Here is a 10,316-nt window from a genome sequence, read left to right as displayed (position 1 = left end):
ACAGCTGATTTAAAGTCCTTATTGGCTGTTTATAACCTTCTTTTGGATATCTGTTTCTATTGAATGCTTCCTCTCTTGACTCTAGACATATTTTTCCATTTCTTTGTAAGTCGAGTAATATTTTATTCTAAACTGGACATTGTGTGTATGATGTCTTAGAGACTTTGAATTCTGCTGTTTTCCTCTGTGGAATGTTGATTTTTGCTCTAGCCGGTTCACTGGGCTGGATTTAAACTCCAAACAGTATCTTCTCTGTTGTGTTCAGCTGATAAAATATCCTTTCTGACTTTTAAAAAAAAGTTCTGTTTTTACCAGCTCTTTTGAAGTTTTCCCCATGAATGTGTATTCCAGTGATCAGCCAGGTATTGGGCAGACTTTATATTCAGATATAGGTGCTTACTCCACTCTGGCTCCATTCCTCATATAATTTTCTCCCTAACCCGCCAGGGCCATTGCCAACCCCAATTTCTTCCTCTGATTCCTTAAGCTATAAGACTACAACTTTCTTCTATGCTACACCATATATATTGAGACGTGGCCTTGGGTGAAAAGTCATATATACAAATCTACCCTAGTGGACTTTGCTCTCCAAGTGTCAATTCCTAAAAAGTTTCTGCCTGCTCTTGATTATTAGTTTTTCAGGAATGCTGTAATGAAGCACCACAAACTGGGTGGCTTAACCAATTGAAATGTATTGTTTCATAATTCTGGAGGCTAGAAGTCTGAGATCAATGTGTTAGCAGGGTTGGTTCCTTCTAAGGGCTGGGAGGAAGAATCTGTTCCATGCCTCCCTTCCCGCTTCAGGTGGTTTTCTGGCAATATATGGCATTGCTTGGCTTGTAGGTGAATCAGACTGTGCCTTCATCTTCAGTTGGTGTTCTCCCTTTGTGTGGGTCTCTGTGTCCCAATTTCCTGTTTCTGTAAGGACAACAGTCCTATTGGATTAGGGTCTGTCTTTATGACCTCATATTAACTTATCTCTATAAGGTATTATAACCTGCATAAGGTTACATCCTGAGATATTTGGGGTCAGGACTTCAAATAATCATTTTTTGGGGGAACTACAGTTCAACTTATATCAGTCACTTTCCATTGCCTTCCAGTTGTTGTTTATAAAATGTCCAGGTTTTATAATTATTTTTTTCCTCCCAGTTTTGCCAATCTCTTCACCTCCCTCCTCTTTGGCAAACATCAGTTTGTTCTTTGTATATATGACTGTGTTTTTGCTTTTGTTTAGTTGGTTGTTTGGATTTGGAATTTTTTTTGATTCTACATATAAATGAAATCATATAGTATTTGTTTTTCTCTGATTTATTTCACTTAGCATAATGTTCCCTAGGTCAATCCAAGTTTTTTCAAATAGCAATATCTCATTCTTTTTTATGGCTGAGTAATATTCCACTGTATATATATGTCCCACATTTTCTTCATTCATCTATTGATGGACACTTGGATTGGTTCTATATCTCAGCTATTGTAAATAATATTGCAGTAAACATAGAGGTGCATATATCTTTTCAAATTAGTGTTTTCATTTTCTTCTCATAAATACCCAGTAATGGAATTACTGGATCATATGGTATTTCTATTTTTAATTTTTTGAGAAACATTCATACTAGTTAGCCTAGTGGCTGCACCAGTTTGCATTCCCAGCAACAGTGCATGAGGGTTCCTTTTTCTCTACATCTTCACCATCACTTGTGTCTTGAGTTTTTTATTCTAACCATTCTGACAGGTGTAATGTGATCCCATTGTGGTTTTGATTTGTATTTCCCTGATGATAAGTGATGCCGAGCATCATTTTATGTGTTTATTGACCATCTGTATATCTTCTTTGGAAAAATGTCTATTCAGGTACTCTGTCCATTTTTTAAATTGGATTATTGTTGGAGGTTTTTTTTTTGGTGGTGAGTTGTGTAAATTCTTTAATATTTTGGATATTAATCTCTTATTGGGTATATAATTTTCAAATATCCCTTTCTATTCAATAGGTTGCCTTTTCATTTTGTTGGTGGTTTCTTTTACTGTCAGGTTTTATAATTGTTATCTGTGGATATTCTGCCATTATTGGAAATGGAAATTATCTGAAAATTTTTGTTAGTAGGTAGATGTTGTGGATAACATATGGTAGACCGTTTGGTTTATCTTGTCTTCCTTTATGCAGTGTTAGTTTTGTTCTGGCAGAGAGTTAAATACCGACTCTCCTTAAAACTTTCAGATTTGTTTTTATACATTTCTGGGTAGCACTCCCTCTAATGTGTATTATAAAAACAATCTCCCTAGGATCACAGGGAGATGACAAGTACATCTGTATGGTTCAGCTTGGCTTCTGGGTTGAAAAAAGTTGTACATGATTTATTTTAAGCCTGGGGCCTATGAATCATAGAGGTAGTGCTTTGAATTTACAGGAGGTTCTTGTCCTGAGAGATGCCAAATTAAGAAATCAACATAAAATTCAGTCCCATGTGACTGATATTCTTGATATGACTGAGAGAATCAAATATAAAACCATTATTAAGACTTCTGGGGAGATGGTAGAGTAGGAAAATTGTAAGTTCACCACATCCCATGGATACACCTTGATAACAGCTGCATCAATGCAACCAATCCATTGAAAACTGACAGAACAGACTTTCCACAGTTAATCATAGACAGGAGGCCATATCAAAAAGACTAGGAGAGGGTGGAGACATGGTAGGGAATCAAACTGTCTGTGAGACTAACCACAAATGGGAGGAACACCACAAGCATGGAGAAGGGATAGCAGACTGTACACCAGTCACTCCAGGCACAAGGGACCTGCACTGAGAAGACCAGTCCCTATAACATTTGGTTTTGAAAACAAGTGGGGCTTAAATTCCTGAGTATTTACTACCAGTGGGGCTTAATTCTGGGTGCTTTAAAAATGAGTAGGCTTGACTTGAGGAGAGCCAGAAGGCAATAGGAAACTGAGTCTGTGCCCTTAGAGAAACAATCCCACTGAAATACAGCATAGAAGTGCAGTTTGAAAAGCACCTGGAGTATATGTAAAGGAGATTTATTTATTAATCTCAGAAGATGTTCTAGAGGGGCAGAGATCTTTAGGAAACTTCTACAAGAACAAAAGAGCTGGTGGGAGCCACTTTTCTCCCCCTCTTCCCAAGCTTAAATAGCTGGACACCTGTGGGAACCAGTGCAAACACCCTCCACCTGTCTTGCTAACACTGCATTTCCCACCCCTGTATTCTGCGGATTCACCCCATCCAACATGCCCCACTTGGCAGGAGTTCTTCCAAAGCAGCTCCTGCCATGTCACATCATGCAAGCAGCCCTGGCAGGGTCCAGCTCCACTCCAAAGTGACTCCTGCATGTGCTTTATTGTTGTGGCTGAGGCTTGTTTGCATTTAGCCCATTTGGCTACAATGGCCCACTTTGCCTGTTGTGGGCAGGTTTGGTCCTGTGCTAGTAAGGAGTCAGTGTGGGGCCACTATGGGCTTGTAGTTAGGCAGTGTAGGCAGTCAGACCAGATGCTTGCCCTCAACCCATTTGTGGGACTATAGTTGCACTGAGCAACAGAGTGCTTTCCCTGTGTTGTCCCCTGAGAGGCTGGTGTCGGTGATAGGGCTGGCAGTCAGATCAGATGTCTGCCAACAGTCCATGTGCTGGGGCTAAGCTGAACCATATATCTGGTAGTGCATAGAGAGTGGCCTGCTGATCATTGCACCTGCACATGCAATCTACCTAGGAGACAACCCTGAAGCCCCTGGTTTTGGTGAATAAGGGACATTGGGCTAGAGTGCACCACAGGACCTCTTCTTCATAAGACCAATATTTTCAAGACCAGAAGACATAACTGACTTTCCTAATACATAGGAACAAACACAGAGAGGTAGACAAAATTAAGAGACAGAGGAATATATCTCAAATGAAAAAATAAGAAGAAAAAACCATAGCAAAAGACCTAAATGAATGGAGATAAGCAATATGCCTGATAAAGAACTCAAGGTAATCATTATAAAGATACTTACTGGACTTGAGAAAAGAGTGGAGAACCTCAGTGAGACCTTCAACAAAGAGAAAGAAAATATAAAAAAGAACCAGTCAGAGATGAAGAACTCAATAACTGAAATTAAAAGTACACAGAAGGAATCCATAGTAGATTAGAGGAGGCAGAAGAAAGAATCAATGAGCTGGAAAACAAAGTAATGAAAAGCAACCGAGGTGAACAGGAAAAAGAAAAAAAAAGAATAATACAAAAATAGGAATAGATTAAGGGAACTCAATGATATCATCAAGCCAGGAGGCACAGAGAGGTCCCATCCAAATCAACCCAACCAGGTCCACATCAAGACACATAATAATTAAAATAGCAAAAATTTTATTCTTTCTAAATCTTTAAACTTTCTTTCTCTAGAATAAATAAATCTTAAAAAAAGAGAGGGGCACCTGGGTGCCTTAGTCAATTAATCATCTGACTCTTGATTTTGGTTCAGGTCACGATCTCAGGATTATGGGATGGAGCCCTGCATTGGGCTCCATGCTTACTGGGGAGTCTGCTGGAGATTCTCTTTCTCCCTCTCCCTGTGCCCCTCCCCCCTCTTTAAAATAAATCTTTAAAAAATAACTAAAATAACAAAAAGTCATTAAAGAATTTTAAAAGCATCAAGAGAAAAGAAAATGTTTGCATACAAGGGAAACTACATAAGGCTATCAGCTGATTTTTTTTAGCAGAAAGTTTGCAGAACAGAAGAAAGTGGCATGATATAGTCAAAATGCTGAAAGGAAAAAAACTACCCAACCCGGCTATCATTCAGAATAGAAGGAGATATAGAGTTTCCCAGACAAACAAAAGTTAAAGATGTTCATCACCACTAAACAACCTTACAAGAAACATTAAAAGGAATTCTTTGAGTGGAAAGAAAAGGCCATAATTAGGAGTAAGAAAATTGTGAAAGGAAAAAAATTCACAGGTAAATACAAACATAATAAAAATAATAGATTAATAGCTTCAACTAGACAGAGGTTAAACCACAAAAGCATCAAAATCAATTATATCTATAAACAGTCAAAGGATTCACAAGTATATAGGGGAGTAAAAAATTAGTGCTTTTAGAATGGGTTCAAACTTAAGCAACCATCAACTTAATATAGACTACTATATGCATAATATGTTATATATGAGCCTAATGGTAACCACAAATAAAAAACTTGTAATAGGGTACTGGTGCAAAAATAGACACATAGGTCAATGGAAGAGAATAGAAAGCCCAGAAATGACCCACAATTATATGGCCAATTAATGTTCAAAAAAGCAGGGAAGAATATGTAATGGGAAAAAGACAGTCTCTTCAACAACTGGTGTTAGGAAAACTGGACAGCTACATGCAGAAGGAAGAAACTGGACCACATCTTTACACCATACGCAAAAATAAACTAAAAATGGATTAAGGACCTAAATGTGAGACCTGAAACCATAAAAATCCTAGAAGAGAGCACAGGCAGTAGTTTCTCCAACACTGGTCATAGCAACATCTTTCTAGATATGTCTCCTGAGGCAAGGTGTAAAAAAAAAAAAAAATTAACTAGTGGGAAATACACCAAAATAAAAAGCTTCTGCACAGTGAAGGAAACAACCAACAAGACTAAAAGATAACCTATGGAATGGGAGAAGATATTTGCAAATGACACATCTAATAAAGGGTTAGTATCCAAAATCTATAAAGAACTTATCAAACTCAACACCCAAAAAACAACCCAGTTGAAAATGAGCAGAAAACATGAATAGACATTTCTCCAAAGAAGACCTCCAAATGGCCAACAGATACATGAAAATATGCTCAATACCACTCATCATCAGGGAAATGCAAATCAAAACCACAATGAAATAGCATCTCACACCAGTCAGAATAGCTAGAATCAAAAATTCAAGAAACAACAAATGTTGGTGAGGATGTGGAGAAAAAGGAACTCTTTTGCTCTATTGGTGGGAATGCAAACTGGCATCACCACTGTGGAAGACAATATGAAGGTTCCTCAAAAATTTGAAAATAGAACTATCTTATGATCCAGTAATCACACTACTGGGTATTTACCCAAAGAATATGAAAACATTAATTTGAAGGAATATATGCATCCCTATGTTTATAGCAGCATTATTTACAATAGCCAAACCATGGAAGCAGCCCTCGTGTCCAGTGATAGATGAATAAAGATGTGGTGTGTGTGTGTGTGTGTGTGTGTGTGTGTGTGTGTGTGTATAGGAATATTATTCAGCCATAGAAAAGAACAAAATCTTACCATTTAACAACATGGATAGATTTAGAGTGTATTATGCTAAGCAAAATAAGCCAATCATAGAAAGACAAATACCATATGATCTCACATATATGTAGAATTTAAGAAACAAAACAAACGAACAAAGGGGAAAAAAAAAGACAAACCAAAAAACAGACTCTTAACTATAGAGAATAAATAGATGGTTACCAGAAAGGAGGTGAGTGGGGTAGTGGGTGGAATAGGTGAAGGAGATTAAGACTATACTTATCTTGATGAGCACTGAGTGATATATGGGAGTGTTGAATCACTATATTGTATGCCTGAAACTAATATAACACTGTATATTAACTATACTGGAATTAAAAAAAAAACTGTAATATATATGCCAAAAATAAAGAGAAAGGAATCCCCCAAGCATATCACTAAAGAAAGCCATCAGACCACAGGGAGAAGAGCAAGAGAAGAAGTGAACAGAAAAGAACTACAAAAACACCTGTAAAACAAGTAACAAAATGACAGTTAAGTACATAGGTGTCAAAAATTACTTTGAATGTAAAAGCAATCTTTTGATTCCTCCAATCAAAAGACATAGGGTAACTGAATGGGTAAAAAAGCAAGACCCATCTATGTCATGCTTACAAGAGACTCACTTCAGACCTAAAGGCACATGAAGATTGAAAGTAAAGGGATGAGGGGCACTTGGGTGTCTCAGTTGTTAAGCATCTGCCTTCGGCTCAGGTCATGATCCCAGGGTCCTAGGATCGAGCCCCGCATCGGGCTCCCTGCTCCACAGGAAGCCTGCTTCTCCCTCTCCCACTCCCTCTGCTTGTGTTCCCTCTCTCACTGTGTCTCTCTCTGTCAAATAAGAAAATAAAATCTTAAAAAAAAAGGGATAAAAAAATTTACCATGCAAATGGATGCAAAAAGAGAGCTGGGGTAGCAATACTTATATCAGACAAAACAGACCTAAAGTTTGTAACAAAAGAGAAAAGACACTACACAGTGATAAAAGGAACAATCCAACAAGAGGATATAAAAATTGTAAATAATTATGCACCCAACATGGGAGCACCTAAATACATAAAACAACTGTTAATAGACATAAAGGAAGAAATTGACCATGATACAATAATAGTAGCGGGCCTTAACACCCCACTTACATCAACGGATAGAGCATCCAGACAGAAAATCAACAAAGGAACAGTAGCTTGAATGACACATTGGACCAGATGGCCCTAACAGATATATTCAGAACATTCTACCCAAAAACAGTAGAATACACATTTTTTTTAAGTGCACACGCAACATTCTCCAGACTAGATCACATGTTAGGCCACAAAACAAGTCTTAATAAATTCAAAAAGACTAAAATAATATCATGCCTCTTTACCAACCACAACAGTACAAAACTAGAAATCCATCACAAGAAAGAATTTGGGAAGAACACAAATACATGGAGACTAAATGACATGCTCCTAAACAATGAATAGGTCAACCAAGAAAATCAAAAAGGAAATTGAAAAATACATGGAGACAAATGAAAATGAAAACACAATCCAAAATCTTCAGGTTGCAGCAAAAGCTGTTCTGAGATAAAATTATAGATATAAACCTACCTCAGGAAGCAAGAAAAATGTCAAATAGCCTAACCTTATACCTAAAGGAGCTAGAGAAAGAACAAAGAAAACCCAAAGCCAGCAGAATGAAGGAAATAATAAAGATTAGAGCAGAATAAATGAAATTGAAATTAAAACAATAGAACAGATCAATGAAACCAAGAACTGGTTCTTTGAAAAGATCAAGAAAATTGATAAACCTTTAGCCAAACTCATCAGAGAGAGAGAGAGAGAGAGAGAGAGAGAGAGGACTCAAACAAAATCAGAAATGAAGGAGGAGAAATAACAATCCACACCACAGCAAAGAAAGGATTATAAGAGAATATTATGAAAAATTATTTGCCAACAAATTGGACAACCTACAAGAAATGGATAAATTCCTAGAACATGTAACTTTCCAAAACTGAATCAGGAAGAAAAAGAAAATTTGACAGACTAATTAATAGCAATGAAATTGAATCAGTAATCAAAAAACTCCCAATGAATAGAAGTCCAGGATCAGATGGCTTCACAGGTGAATCCAACCAAACATTTAGAGAGTTACTAACTCTTCTTCTCAAACTATTCCAAAAAAAAAAAAAAAAAAGGAAGGAAAGCTTCCAAAATCATCCTATGAGGCCAGCATTACCCTGATACCAAAATCAGATAAAGACACTACAAAAAAAGAAAACTACAGACCAATATCTCTGATGAACATAGATGCAAAAATCCTCAAAAAAATATTAGCAAACTGAACCCAACAGTACATTTTTTAAAAAAGTGATTCACCACAATCAAGTGGGATTTGTTCCTGGCATGCAAGAGTGGTTCAATATTTGCAAATCAATCATATCACATTAATAAGAGAAAGGATGAAAACCATATGATCATTTTCATAGATGAATTTGACAAAGTACAACATCCATTCATGATAAAAACTCAACAAATTAGGTTAAAGGGAACACACCCAACATAATAAGGCCATATATGAAAAACCCACAGCTAACCCATAGTGGAAAACTGAGAGCTTTTCCTCTAAAATCAGGAATAAGAACAAGGATATCCACTCTCATGACTTTTATTCAACTAGTATCAGATGTTCTACCCACAGCAATCAGACAATGAAAAGAAATGAAAGGCATCCATATTGGTAAGGAAGTAAAACTTTTACTATTTGCAGATGACATGATACTATACACAGAAAATCCTAAAGACTCTACCAAAATACTACAAAAATGGATAAATGGATTCAGTAAAGTCGCAGGATACAGCGTTTATATACAGAAATCTGTTGTATTTCTACATATTAATAATGAAGTAGCAGAAAGAGAAATTAAAACAATTCCATTTATAATTGCACTAAAAAGAATAAAATACCTAGGAATAAACTTAACCAAGGAGGTGAAAGACCTATACTTTGAAAACTATAAAACATTGATGAAAGAAATTGAAGATAATACAAATGGAAAGATATTCCATGTTTATGGATTTGAGGAACGAATATTATTAATATGTCCGTGCTACCCAAAGCAATCTACAGATTTAATGCGATCCCTATCACAATACCAACAGCAGTTTTTACAGACTGAGAACAATCCTAAAATTTGTTTGGGATCACAAAAGAAGTGGGACTCGATCCCAGGACCCTGGGATCATGACCTGAGCTGAAGGCAGATGCTTAACGACTGAGCCACCCAGGCGCCCAAAAGAAAAAAATTCTTAAGGAATACGTCTTTAACCTTGGCTGCACTGTATTTCCACAGATAAGAATCTATTGAAGATTAAATAAAAATTTAAATTATATAATATGGGGAGCATTCCACTATATGCACGAGTCAGCAGATACAACAAACATCAGAGAATTGGGTTGTTAAGAATTTCAGATTATTCAACAATCTGAGACATATATGTCTAAAATGATTAAATAAAAGGAAAAAATAAAACCTAGAAGAGCAAGATGCTATAAAAAAGACTAAGCAGTTTCAAAAAGGAATTGATTAAAACTTACATATAAAACTAGTTATATATGGTCATTACCAAGGCTTTGAGAATGCAGTTTCTCATTTGCTGTGGACATGACCATAAAAAAATTTTCCCACTAGGTTTTCTTTCTTTCTGCTACTTTGCTAGCATTCAGCCTATTGGGAACATTTTATCAACCCTGTTCTATTTCCATCGGCTAGATCAGCACTGTCCAGTATAAACGTAACACAAGCCATATGTGATTTGGTAGTAGTCATATTTCAAATTCTCATCTGACCATACATGGCTAGTATATTGAACAGTGCGTGCCTAGATCTCTACTCTTGCAAATGTCTTTTGCTAAATCACTCTTGCTAATAACCATGCAACTTGTAATACAATAGATTTAACAGAGGGAGGCAGGCTTCAGTTTACATGATCATCTCTGGAAATGGAACCTTACTTTTATGTTCTTGTTATGTAGGACTGACAGTGACAACTGTG

At 36.6% G+C, this 10,316-nt stretch overlaps 1 non-coding gene across 1 annotated transcript; it reads left to right on the top strand.

Annotated features, from left to right (window-relative positions):
* Positions 1 to 9,877: 9,877 nt before the first annotated feature.
* LOC112828940 (small nucleolar RNA SNORA32) lies at positions 9,878 to 10,003 on the top strand. The gene has a single exon (XR_003209632.1). It is a non-coding gene; the product is annotated as a small nucleolar RNA SNORA32 (small nucleolar RNA).
* The last annotated feature ends 313 nt before the right edge of the window (positions 10,004 to 10,316 follow it).

This window comes from Callorhinus ursinus, unplaced genomic scaffold (genome assembly GCF_003265705.2).
Source record: "Callorhinus ursinus isolate GAN/ISIS: 27379988/994484 unplaced genomic scaffold, GSC_fseal_2.0 scaffold13, whole genome shotgun sequence".
Classification (NCBI taxonomy): domain Eukaryota; kingdom Metazoa; phylum Chordata; class Mammalia; order Carnivora; family Otariidae; genus Callorhinus; species Callorhinus ursinus.
Note: the sequence above shows the minus strand (reverse complement) of the source record. Positions and strands in the feature narration are given on the sequence as shown.